This window comes from Rattus rattus, chromosome X (genome assembly GCF_011064425.1).
Source record: "Rattus rattus isolate New Zealand chromosome X, Rrattus_CSIRO_v1, whole genome shotgun sequence".
Lineage (NCBI taxonomy): Eukaryota > Metazoa > Chordata > Mammalia > Rodentia > Muridae > Rattus > Rattus rattus.
This window is the reverse complement of record NC_046172.1, coordinates 68,873,738-68,887,730: the sequence shown is the minus strand read 5'-3', so window position 1 is coordinate 68,887,730 and position 13,993 is coordinate 68,873,738. Positions and strand designations below refer to the sequence as shown.

General features: G+C 37.7%; 1 protein-coding gene across 1 annotated transcript in view; it reads left to right on the top strand.

The window, feature by feature from the left end:
* Positions 1 to 13,993, top strand: part of LOC116887978 — a 177,136-nt gene that overhangs the window by 145,720 nt on the left and 17,423 nt on the right.

Below are 13,993 nucleotides of genomic sequence, written 5' to 3'. Positions count from 1 at the left end.
TGAGGTATAGATATACATCCTGAAGCAATGTTTTGATAACATGTGTGGTGTTTACCTTTAATAATAGATTCCCAATGGCTATAAACATCTTTCTAAATGTTTTTGATATAATTTACCCAGATATGAAACTAAGTGTTTTTTAGTATATTCACAGATATATACAACTATCTACTCAGTTAAATTAGAACACTTTAAACAGTACAGTGACACTTCTACAATTACTACACACACACCCACCCCCCCACACACACACAAACACACAAAAACACAAAAACTCCTACCCAAACTTTCACTAAGAAACAACGAATCTACTTCCTGTCAGTTTCCCTATTTTATTTATTGCACAATAATTGAATCATAAAAATAATGTTACTTTGTAACTATTGAATTAGTATAATGCCTTCAAGATTGCTCTATGTTATAGTGTATGTCGTACCTTTTATGATTGAATGATATTCAATATTAGGTATTATCTCATTTTATGTATAAACCTATCAATTTATGGGCATTTACTTTCATTCAAATTTAGATACAATGATAAGACTACTTTAAATATTTTATTAGTTATGTTATTTATTTACATTTCAAATGTTACACCCCTCCCTGGTTCCCCCCCACACAAACCACCTATCCCCTCTCCCCTTTCTCCCTGCTTCTATAAGGGAGCTCCCCACCCACCCACTTACTTCTGCCTCATTGCACTAACATTCCCCTACATCGGGGCATTGAGTCCCCACAGGACAAAAGGCCTCCCATTCCATTGATGCCTGACAAGGCCATCCTCTGCTACATATGCAGCTGAGCCATGGGTCCCGCAATGTGTATTTTTTGGTTTGTGGTTTAGTCCCAGGGAGCTGTGGGGGATCTGGTTGGTTGATACTGTTTTTTTTCCTAAGGTGTTGCAAATCTCTTCAGCTCCTTCAGTCCATCTCCTAACCATTTATTGGGATCCTCATGCTCAGTCCAATGGTTGACTGTGAGCATCTGCCTCAGTATTTGTCAGGCTCTGACAGAGCCTCTCAGGGGACAGCCATACCAGGTGCCTGACAGCAAGCACTACTACTAGGTAACACAATAGTGTCTGGGTTTGGTGTCTACAGATGGGATGGATCCCTAGGTGGCAGTCTCTTCTCCATTCTTTGTCCCTGTATTTCATTTAGACAAGAGCAATTCTAGATTAAAATTTTGGAGAGAGGTGGGTGGTCCTACTGCTCAACTTGGGACCATGATTAACTTCTGGATAAGGTCTCTACAGGTTCTCTCTCCCTATTGTTGGATATTTCAGCTAATGTCATCCCCATTGGGTCCTGGGAGACTCTTGCTTTCCTGGGATCTGGGACTTTCTAGTGGCTACCTGCAGTTCCCCATCCTCCACTGCTACACACTTCCATTTAATTCCTGACCCTTTGTACATATCCCACATCTCTTCCCATACCTGACCATGGCCCCCCTTTTCCATCCCCCGTACCTCCCTCCTCTACGCCCTGTGATTATTTTCTTTTCCCTTCTAAGTAGGAATGATTATCCACACTTTGGTCTTCCTTCTTCTTGAGCTTCTTATGGTCTGTGACTTGTATTGTGGGAATTCCAAGTGTTTTGCCTAATATCTACCTGTTAGTGAGAACATACCATGTTTGTTCTTTTGTGACTGGGTTACCTCATTCAGGATGATATTTTCTAGTTCCATCCATTTGCCTAAGAATTTCATGAAGTCATTGTTTTTAATAGCTGAGTAGTACTCCATTGTGTAGATGTACCACATTTTCTGTATCCATTCCTCTCTTGAAGGACATCTGGGTTCTTTCCAGCTTCTGGCTATTATAAATCAGGCTGCTTTGAACATAGTGGAGCATGTGTCCTTGTTATGTTGGAGCATTTTTTGGGTATATGCTCAGGAGTGGTATAGCTGAGTCCTCAGGTAGCACTATGTCCAATTTTCTGAGGAACAGCCAGACTGATTTCCAGAGTGGTTGTACCGGCTTGTAATCCCACTAGCAATGGAGAAATGTGTTTCTTCCTCCACATCCTTGCCAGCATCTGCTATCACCTGAGTGTTTGATCTTAGTGTGAAGTTGAATCTCAGAGTTGGTTTGATTTGCATTTCTCTAATGACCAAGAATGTTAAACATTTCTTCACGTACCTTTCAGCGATTTGAGCTTTCTCAGGTGAGAATTCTTAGTTTAGCTCTGTACCCCATTTTTAGTAGGATTATTTGGTTCTCTGGCATCTAACTTCATGGTTCTTTGTATATTGATGTTGCCCTCCTATCAGATGGAGGGTTGGTAAAGATCTTTTTCCCATTCTATGGTTGCTGTTTTGTCCTATTGACAGTATCCTTTTCCTTGCAGAAGGTTTTCATTTTATGAGATCTCATTTAAATATAGTTGATCTTAGAGCCTGAGCCATTAATAATCTATTGAGAAAATTTTCCCCTGCGCTCATGTGTTTGATGCTCTTCCCCACTTTTTCTTCTATTAGATTCAGTGTATCTGGTTTTATGTGGAGGTCCTCAATCCACCTGGACTTGCTTTTGTACAAGGAGATAAGAATTGATCAATTTACACTCTTCTACATGTCTATCACCACTAGAACCATCACCATTTGTTGAATATGCTTTCCACTGGATGGTTTGCCTTCATTTTCAAAGAATCAGGGTGACCATAGGCGTGTGGATTTAATTCCTGGGTCATCAATTCTATTCCACTGATCAACCTGCCTGTCTCTGTACCAATACCATAGAGTTTTTAATCACTATTGCTCTGCAATACTGCAGGAGGTCAGGGGGGTGGTGATTCCCCCAAAAGTTCTTTTATTGTTGAGTATAGTTTTCACTATCCTGGGTTGTTTGTTATTCCACATGAATTTGAGAATTTCTCTTTCTGTTTCTGAATAATTGAGCTGAAATTTTGATGGAGATTTCATTGAATGTGTAGATTGCTTTTGGAGGATGGCCAGATTGCTTTTGGAGGATGGCCATTTTTCCTGTATTAATCCTGCCTATCCATGAACATTAAAGAGATCTTTCCATCTTCTAGGGTCTCCTTGATTTCTTCCTTGAGGGACAGAGGTTCTTATTTGTACAGTTCTTTTCACTTGCTTGGATAGAGTCATGGGCAAGATATTTTGTATTATTTGTGACTGTTGTGGAGGATGTTGTTTCGATAATTTCTTTCTCACCCTATTTATCCTTTGAGTAGAGGAATGCTACTGATTTGTTTGAGTGAAGTTTATATCCAGACACTTTGCTGAAGATGTTTGTCACCTGTAGTAGCTCTCTGGTATAATTTTTGGTGTCACTTACATATACTAGTATATCATCTGGTATTTTGATGTTCCCCTTCCCATTTTGTACCCTTTGATCTCCTTTTGTTCTCTAATTGCTCTGGTTAGAGGTTTGATTACTATACTGAATAGTTAGAGAGAGAGTGGGCAGCCTCTTCTGGTCCCTGATTTTAGTGAGATTGCTTCAAGTTTCCCTCCATTTAATTTGATATTGGCTACTGGTTTGCTGTATATTGCTTTTACTATGTTTAGGTATGGGCCTTGAATTCCTGATCTTTCCAAGACTTTTAACATGAAGTGGTGTTATGTGTTTTCAAATTCTTTTTCAGTATCTAATGAGACAATCTTGTGGGTTTTTTTACTTTGAGTTTGTTTATATCCTGGATTACGTTGATGGATTTTTATATATTGGACCATCACTACATCCCTGGAATGGAGCCTACTTGATCATGTTGAACGATCATTTTGAGGAGTTCTAGGATTTGGTTTGTGAGAATTTTATGGAGTATTTTTGTATCAATGTTCATAAGAAATATTCTCCTGTTTCTTTGTTGGGTCTTTGTGTGGTTTAAATAACAGCATAACTGTGACTTCAAAAAATGAATTAGGTAGTAGTCCTTCTGTGTCTAGTTTGTGGAATAATTTGAAGAGTTTGTATTAAGTCTTCTTTTTAAGGTCTGATAAATTCTTTTCTAAAAACCCTCTGGTTGTAGGTTTTTGGTTTTTGTTTTGTTTTGTTTTGCTTGGGATACTTTTAATGACTGCTTCTATTTCTGTAGGAATACAGGACTGTTTAGATTGTTTATCTAATCCTGATTTAAATTTGGTACCTTGTATCTGCCTAGAAAATCATCCACTTCTTCTAGACTTTCCAGTTTTGTTGAGTATAGGCTTTTGTAATAGGCCCTGATTTTTTTTTAATTTTATCAGCTTCTGTTGTTATGTCTCCCTTTTAACTTCTGATTTTATTAATTTTGGTACTGTCTCTGTGCCCTCTGGTTAGTCTAGCTAAGAGTTTATCTATCTTGTGGATTTTCTAACCAGCTTTTAATTTTATTGATTCTCTGTATAGTTCTTTTTGTTTCTATGTGGTTGATTTCAGCCCTGAGATTAACTGTTCCCTGCCTTTTCCTTCTCTTGTTTGCTTTTGCTTCCTTTTCTTCTAGGGCTTTCAGGTGTACTATTAAGTTGTTAGTGTACGATCTCTCTAATTTTTTAAACAATTTTTACTCATTAATGTTTTTCTTATGTAAGCATTTATTTCTTTAATTCAGGTGTTAGTGCACCTAAAAGGTTACCTAGATTTTCTTCATCATGACTAGTAATAGAAAGCAAGCACATAGGCATGAAGCCAGAGAAATCAAAGCTGCTCAGTTGGTATTAATTTCCAGGGGAAGATTTAAGAAATGATGCCCAGCTGAAGGATATAACATCACTTGGAGTTGGTTTGAGAGTTTAGATCTGCACACCAGTTCTCCAATTTCTTTATGGAGGCACTCAGAGCTATGAGTTTTTCTCTTAGCACTGCTTTCATTGTGTCCCATAAGTTTGAGTATGTTGTGCCTGCATTTTCATTAAATTTTAAGTTTTTTATTTATTTCTTTATTTCTTCCTTGACCAAGTTATCATTGAGAACACAGTTATTAACTTTCCCTGAGTATGCGAGATTTCTCTTGTTTTCTTCGATTGAAGACCAGCTTTAGTGCCTGGTGATCTGATAGGATGTATGCAATTATTTCAATCTTATATTTGTTAAGGCTTGGTTTGTGTCCAACTACATAGTCAATTTTGGAGAATGTACCGTGTGATCCTGAGAAGGTATATTCCTTTGTTTATATTTGTTTTAGGATGAAATGTTCTGTAGATATCTGTTAAATTCATTAGGTTCATGATCTCTGTTATTTTCACTGTTTCTCGGTTTAGTTTCTATTTCCATGATCTGTCCATTGGTGGGAGTGGGGTGTTGAAGTCTCCCACTATTATTATGTGAGGTGCATTTTTTGCTTTGAGTTTAGCATAGTTTCTTTTATGAATGTGGTTGTCCTTGCATTTCGAGCATAGATGTTCAGAATGAGAGTTTATCTTGGTAGATATTTCCTTTGGTGGGTATGAAGTGCCCTTCCTCATCTTTTAAAATAACTTTTTGTTGAAAGTTGATTTTATTTGATATTAGAATGGCTACTCCAAGATATTTCTTGGGACCATTTCTTTAAAATTGTTTCCTAGCCTTTTACTCTGAGGCAGTGTCTGTCTTTGCCTCTTAAGTATGTTTCCTGTATGCTGCAAAATGCTGGGTCCTGTTTATGTATCCAGTCTGTTAATCTATGTTTTTTAATTGGGTAATTGAGTCCACTGATATTGAGAGATAATAGAGACAGATATTTTTAGTTCCTGTTATGTTTCTTGTTGTAGGTGGCATTACATCTATGTGATTCTCACCTTTTGATTTTGTTGTGAGATGGTTAATATCTTGTTTTTACCTTGGTGTATGTACCTTCCTTGTGTTGGAACTTTTCTTCTAGAATCTTCTTTAGGGCTGGATTGTTAGATAGACATTGTTTAAATTTTGTTTTGTCATGTAATATTTTGTTTTTTTTTTTCTCTCTATGATGATTAAGAGTTTTGCTGGGTATAGTAGCCTGCATTGGCATTTGTGTTCTCTTAGGGTCTGCATGACCTCTGCATGATCTTCTGGCTTTTGGGGTCTCTGTTGAGAAGTCTGGTGTAATTCTTATAGATCTGCCTTTATATGTTACTTCGCCTTTTTCTCTAACGGCTTTTAATATCTTTCTTTTTTCTGTGCATTTAGTGTTTTGATCATTATATGATGGGAGTATTTTCTTTTCTGGTCCAATCTATTTGGAGTTCTGTAGGCTTCCTGTACGTTCATGGGCATCTCTTTCTTTAGGTTGGGGAAGTTTTCTTCTATGATTATGTTGACGATGTTTTCTGGTCCTTTGAGCTGGTAGTCTTCACTCTTCTATACATATCCTTAGGTTTGGTCTTTTCATTGTGTCATGGATTTCCTGGATACTTTGGGTTAGGAGATTTCTTTTTCTGTTTTGAATTTTCTTTGGCCATTATGTCGATATCTTCTAAGGTAACTTGTAAGACTGAGAATCTCTCTTCTATCTCTTTAGTCTGTTGTTGATGTTTGCATTTTTATTTCCTGGCTTCGTATTTAGGTTTTCCTTTTCCAGGGTTGCTTCCATTTGTGTTTTTTTTTATTATTTATTTATTTATTTTCTTTTTAAAAATTTTTATTATATATTTCTTTACTGACATTTCAAAGGTTATTCCCCGTCCCCATTTCCTGTCCACAATCCCCCATTCCCTCCCCTTCCCCTCCCCCATACTGGTATTACCCCTACACATCCCCCTTATTGCCCTCCCCCATATTCCTCTGCACTGGGGGTCCAAACTTGGCAAGACCAAGGGCTTTCCCTTCAACTGCTGCCCCAACAAGGCTATTCTCTGCTACATATGCAGTTGGAGCCCTGGGTCAGTCCATGTATAGTCTTTCAGTAGTGGTTTAATCCCTGGAAGCTCTGGTTGGTTGGCATTATTGTTTTATGGGATTGTAAGCTCCTTCAACTCTTTCAATACTTCCTCTAATTCCCCCCAAGGGGGTCCAGTTCTCAGTTTGGTGGTTTGCTGCTAGCATTTACCTCTGTATTGGACATGATCTGGATGTGTCTCTCAGGAGAGATCTATATCCAGTCCCTTTCCGCATGCATTTTTTAGCTTCATCAATCTTAATCTAGTTTTGGTGGATATATATATATATATATATATATATATATATATATATATATATATATATACACACACACACACACACACACACACACACACCCCATATATATATATATATAGGTTCAGAGAAGCTTTACATATATACATACATACATACATACATGTGTGTCAGGCTCTGAATGGCCATTCCTTGAGTAAGCTTTTCTAAACTTTGCTTCCATATCCCCTCAATGAATATTTTTCTTCGTTTTAAGAAGGAGGGAGCATCTGAATTTTGGTCATCCTTCTTCTTGAGCTTCCTGTGGTCTGTAGATTGCATCTTGGGTAATTTGAGCTTTTTGGCTAATATCCACTTGTTAATGAATGCATGCCAAGTGTGTTTTTCTGTGATTGACCTCACTCAGGATGATATTTTTCTTTTCTTTTCTTTTTTTTTTTAAATTTTTTTTTCGGAGCTGGGGACCAAACCCAGGGCCTTATTGCCAGGCAAGCGCTTCTACCACTGAGCTAAATCCCCAACCCCCAGGATGATCTTTTCTAGTCCATTCCATTTGCCTATGAATTTCATAAAGTCATTGTTTTTGATAGCTGAGAAGTAATCCATTGTTTAGACGTACCACATTTTTTCAATCCATTTCTCTGCTGAAGGGCATCTGGGTTCTTTCCAGCTTCTGGCTATTATAAATAAGGCTGCTATGAACATAGTGGAGCATGTGTCTTTGCTATATGTTGGAGCATCTTTTGGGTATATGCCCAAGAGAGGTATAGCTGGGTCCTAAGGTAATGTAATGTCCAATTTTCTGAGGAACCTCCAGACTGATTTCCAGAATGGTTGTACCAGTCTGCAATCCCACCAACAATGGAGGAATGTTCCTCTTTCTCCACATCCTCGCCAGCATCTGCTGTCACCTGAGTTTTTTATCTTAGCCATTCTGACTGATGTGAGGTGGGATCTCAGGGTTGTTTTGATTTGCATTTCCCTGATGACTAAGGATGTTGATCATTTCTTTAGGTGCTTTTCGGCCATTCAATAATCCTCAGCTAAGAATGTTTTGTTTTCCTCTGTACCCCATTTCTTAATGGGATTATTTGGCTCTCTGGAGTCTAACTTCTTGAGTTCCTTGTATATTTTGGATATTAGCCCTCTATCAGATGTAGGATTCGTTACAAATCTTTTCCCAATCTGTTGGTTGCCATTTTGTCCTAACCACAGTGTCCTTTGCCTTACAGAAGCTTTGCAGTTTTATGAGATCCCATTTGTCAATTCTTGATCTTAGAGCATAAGCCATTGGTGTTTTGTTCATGAAATTTTTTCCAGTGCCCATGTGTTCGAGATGCTTCCCCAGTTTTTCTTCTACTAGTTTGAGTGTATCTGATTTGATGTGGAGGTCCTTGGATCCATTTGGACTTAAGCTTTGTACAGGGTGATAAGCATGGATTGATCTGCATTCTTCTACATGTTGACCTCCAGTTGAACCAGCACCATTTGCTGAAAATGCTTTCTTTTTTCCATTGGATGGTTTTGGCTCCTTTGTCAAAAATCAAGTGCCCATAGGTGTGTGGATTCATTTCTGGGTCTTCAATTCTGTTCCATTGGTCTATCTGTCTGTCTCTGTACCAATACCATGCAGTTTTTATCACTATTGCTCTGTAATACTGCTTGAGTTCAGGGATAGTGATTCCCCCTGAAGTCCTTTTATTGTTGAGGATAGTTTTAGCTATCCTGAGTTTTTTGTTATTCCAGATGAATTTGCAAATTGTTCTGTCTAACTCTTTGAAGAAATGGATTGATATTTTGATGGGGATTGAATTGATTCTGTAGATCGCTTTTGATAAAATGGCCATTTTTACCATATTAATCCTGCCAATCCATGAGCATGGGAGATCTTTCCATCTTCTGAGGTCTTCTTCAATTTCTTTCTTCAGAGGCTTGAAGTTCTTATTGTACAGATCTTTTACTTGCTTGGTTAAAGTCACACCGAGGTACTTTATATTATTTGGGACTATTATGAAGGGTGTCGTTTCCCTAATTTCTTTCTCGGCTTGTTTCTCTTTTGTGTAGAGGAAGGCTACTGATTTATTTGAGTTAATTTTATACCCAGACACTTTGCTGAAGTTGTTTATCAGCTTTAGTAGTTCTCTGGTGGAACTTTTGGGATCACTTAAATATACTATCATATCATCTGCAAATAGTGGTATTTTGACTTCTTCTTTTCCAATCTGTATCCCCCTTGATCTCCTTTTTTGTTGTCTGATTGCTCTGGCTAGAACTTCAAGAACTATATTGAATAAGTAGGGAGAGAGGGCAGCCTTGTCTAGTCCCTGATTTTAGTGGGATTGCTTCAAGTTTCTCTCTATTTAGTTTAATGTTAGCAACTGGTTTGCTGTCTATGGCTTTTACTATGTTTAGGTATGGGCCTTGAATTCCTTTTCTTTCCAGGACTTTTATCATGAAGGGGTGTTGAATTTTGTCAAATGCTATCTCAGCATCTAATGAAATGATCATGTGGTTTTGTTCTTTCAGTTTGTTTATATAATGGATCACGTTGATGGTTTTCAGATATTAAACCATCCCTGCATGCCTGGGATGAAGCCTACTTGATCATGGTGGATGATTGTTTTGATGTGCTCTTGGATTGGGTTTGCCAGAATTTTATTGAGTATTTTTATACGATATTCATAAGGAAACTGATTGGTCTGAAGTTCTCTTTCTTTGTTGGGTCTTTGTGTGGTTTAGGTATAAGAGTAATTGTGGCTTCATAGAAGGAATTCGGTAGTGCTCCATCTGTTTCAATTTTGTGGAATAGTTTGGATAGTATTGGTATGAGGTCTTCTATGAAGGTTTGATAGAATTCTGCACTAAACGCATCTGGACCTGGGCTCTTTTTGGTTGGGAGACCTTTAATGACTGCTTCTATTTCCTTAGGAGTTATGGGGTTGTTTAACTGATTTATCTGTTCCTGATTTAACTTCGGTACCTGGTATCTCTCTAGGAAATTGTCCATCTCCTGCAGATTTTCAAGTTTTGTTGAATATAGGCTTTTATAGTAAGATCTGATGATTTTTTGAATTTTCTCTGATTCTGTAGTTACATCTCCCTTTTCATTTCTGATTTTGTTAATTTGGACACACTCTCTGTGTCCTTTCGTTAGTCTGGCTAAGGGTTTATCTATCTTGTTGATTTTCTCAAAGAACCAACTTTTGGTTCTGTTGATTCTTTCTATGGTCCTTTTTGTTTCTACTTGGTTGATTTCGGCTCTGAGTTTGATTATTTCCTGCCTTCTACTGCTCCTGGGTGTATTTGCTTCTTTTTGTTCTAGAGCTTTTAGGTGTGCTGTCAAGCTGCTGACATATGCTCTCTCCTGTTTCTTTCTGCAGGCACTCAGGGCTATGAGTTTTCCTCTTAGCACAGCTTTCATTATGTCCCATAAGTTTGGGTATGTCGTACCTTCATTTTCATTAAATTCTAAGAAGTCTTTAATTTCCTTCTTTATTTCTTCCTTGACCAGGTTATCGTTGAGTAGAGCATTGTTCAATTTCCACGTATATGTGGGCATTCTTCCCTTATTGTTATTGAAGACCAGCTTTAGGCAGTGGTGGTCTGATAGCATGCATGGGATTATTTCTATCTTTCTGTACCTGTTGAGGCCCGTTTTTGACCAATTATATGGTCAATTTGGAGAAAGTACCATGAGGAACTGAAAAGAATGTATATCCTTTTGCTTTAGGATAGAGTGTTGTATAAATATCTGTTAAGTCCATTTGGTTCATGACTTCTCTTAGTCTGTCTAGGTCTCTGTTTAATTTCTGTTTCCATTACCTGTCCGTTGATGAGAGTGGGGTGTTGAAATCTCGTACTATTATTGTGTGAGGTGCAATGTGTGCTTTGAGCTTTAATTAGGTTACTTTTACATATGTAGGTGCCCTTATGTTTCAGGCATAGATATTTAGGATTGAGAGTTCATCTTGGTGGATTTTCCCCTTGATGAATATGAAGTGTCCTTCCTTATCTTTTTTTGATGACTTTTAGTTGAAAATTGATTTTATTTGATATTAGAATGGCTACTCCAGCTTGCTTCTTCTGACCATTTGTTTGGAAAGTTGTTTTCCAGCCTTTTACTCTGAGGTAGTGTTTGTCTTTGTCTCTGAGGTGTGTTTCCTGTAGGCAGCAGAATGCAGGGTCCTCATTGTGTATCCAGTTTGTTAATCTATGTCTTTTTATTGGGGAGTTGAGACCATTGATGTTGAGAGATATTAAGGAATAGTGATTATTGCTTCCTGTTGTATTCATATTTGGATGTGAGGTTGTGTTTGTGTGCTTTTCTTCTCTTTGTTTTGTTGCCAAGACGATTAGTTTCTTGCCTCTTCTTGGGTATAGCTTGCCTCCTTATGTTGGGCTTTACCATTTATTATCCTTTGTAGTGCTGGATTTGTAGAAAGATATTGTGTAAATTTGGTTTTGTCATGGAATATCTTGGTTTCTCCATCTATGTTAATTGAGAGTTTTGCAGGATACTGTAACATGGGCTGGCATTTTGTATTCTCTTAGGGTCTGTATGACATCTGTCCAGGATCTTCTGGCTTTCATAGTCTCTGGCGAAAAGTCTGGTGTGATTCTGATAGGTCTGCCTTTATATGTTACTTGACCTTTTTCCCTTACTGATTTTAATATTCTTTCTTTATTTTGTGCAATTGGTGTTTTGACTATTATGTGACAGGAGGAGTTTCTTTTCTGGTCCAATCTATTTGGAGTTCTGTAGTCTTCTTGTATGCTTATGGGCATCTCTTTCTTTAGGATAGGGAAGTTTTCTTCTATGATTTTGTTGAAGATATTTACTGGTCCTTTGAGCTGGGAGTCTTCACTTTCTTCTATATCTATTATTCTTAGGTTTGATCTTCTCATTTTGTCCTGGACTTCCTGGATATTTTCAGTTAGTAGCTTTTTGTGTTTTACAGTATCTTTGACTATTTAGTTAATGTTTTCTATGGTATATTCTGCCCCTGAGATTCTGTCTTCTTTCTCTTGTATTCTGTTAGTGATGCTTGTGTCTATGAGTCCTGATCTCTTTCCTAGGTTTTCTATATCCAGGGTTATCGCCCTTTGTGATTTCTTTATTGTTTCTATTTCCATATTTAGATTCTGAATAGTTTTCTTCAAGTACTTCACCTGTTTTGTTGTGTTTTCATGTAATTTTTAAAATGATTTTTTGTTTCCTCTTTAAGGGCTTCTACTTGTTTACCTTTGTTGTCCTGTATTATTTATTTATTTATGTATTTATTTATTATTTATTTCCTTCTTAAAGTCCTCTATCATCATCATGAGATGTGCTTTTAAATCCAAATCTTGCTTTTCTGGTGTGTTGGAATATTCAGTATTTGCTTTGGTGGGAGAACTGGGCCCTGATGATGCCAAGTAGCCTTGGTTTTTGTTGCTTAGGTTCCTGCACTTGCCTCTCACCATCTGCTTATCTGTGGTGTTAGCTGGTCTAGCTGTCTCTGACAGTGGCTTGGATTGACCCAGTAAGCCTGTCTGTCAGCACTCCTGGATCCCTGCTTTCCCCCAGCAGATTCTAGGTACAGAAAGCTCTGTCACAGGGTCAGCTCCAGGTGCAGGCAGAAACTGGAAGTATCCTTTCCCAGACTGCTTCTCCATTCCTGTGTCCAGAGGGCTCGATGAGGTTTCCTCTTGGGCCAGGAATGTGAGCAGAAGTGGTGGTCTCTCTTGAGCAATCAGGATTGTGTCCAATTCTGAGTGTCCTGCTCTGTCTCCAGCCAGTCTGCATACAGAAATCTGTGGGACCAGGTCAGCTCTGGGTGCAGGTCAGCTTATGTCTTTTTTTTTCTTTTTGGTGACTTGAGGCTATTAATATTGAGAGATATTAAGACAGATGTCTTTTGGTTCTTGTTATATTTGTTTTTCTGGGTGGCTTTATGTGCTTTTGATTCTCTTCTTTTGCCTTTGCTGCGAGGTGCTTCATATCTTTTCCTTGGTGTAGATATCTTCCTTGTGTTAGAGTTTTTCTTCTAGGATCCTCTGTAGGGTTGGATTGTTAGATAGATACTGTTTGAATTTGGTTTTCTCCTGGAATATTTTGGCTTCTTCATCTATGTTAATTGAGAGTTTTGCTGGATATAGTAACCTGAGTTGGCATTTGTGCTCTCTTAAAGTCTGTATGACTTCTGATCTGGCTCTTCTGGTTTTCAGAATGTCTGTGGAGAAGTCTGGTGTGATTCTGATAGGTCTTCCTTAGTATGTTACTTGGCCCTCTTCCCTTGCAGCTTTTAATATTCTTTCTTTTCCTGTGCGTTTAGTGTTCTGATTATTATATGACAAGAGGATTTTCTTTTCTGGTCCCATTTATTTGGTGTTCTATAAGCTTCTGGTACGATTATGGTCATTTCTTTTTGTTGCAGAAGTTTTCTTCTGATTTTGATGGAGACATTTTCAGTTCCTTACAGCTGGTTATCTTCATTCTCCTCTATTCCAATTACTCATATAGTTGGTCTTTTCATTGTGTCCTGAATTTCCTGGATGTTTTAGAGTAGGAGTATTTTATGTTTTGAATTTTCTTTGACAGTTATATCAGTGTACTACAATATCTTCTACACCTTACATTCTCTCTTCTATCTTTTGTAAATCTATAAATCCTGACCTCATTCCTAGGTTTTCCATTTCCAGGTTTGCCTACATTTGTGTTTTCTTTATTGTCTCTACTTCCACTTTTAGATCTCGGACTGCTTTATGCAATTCCTTCACCTGTTTGATTGTGGTTTCCTGTGTTGTTTTAAGGGATTTATTTGTTTCCTCTTTAAAGGCCTCTACTTGTTAACCTGTGTTTTCCTGTATTTCTTTCAGTGAATTATTTATATCATCCTTAAAGGACTCTATTATCTTCATGAGATAGGATTTTAGGTCAGCTTTTAGGTGTGTTGGTGTATTCAGGGCTTGCTGTG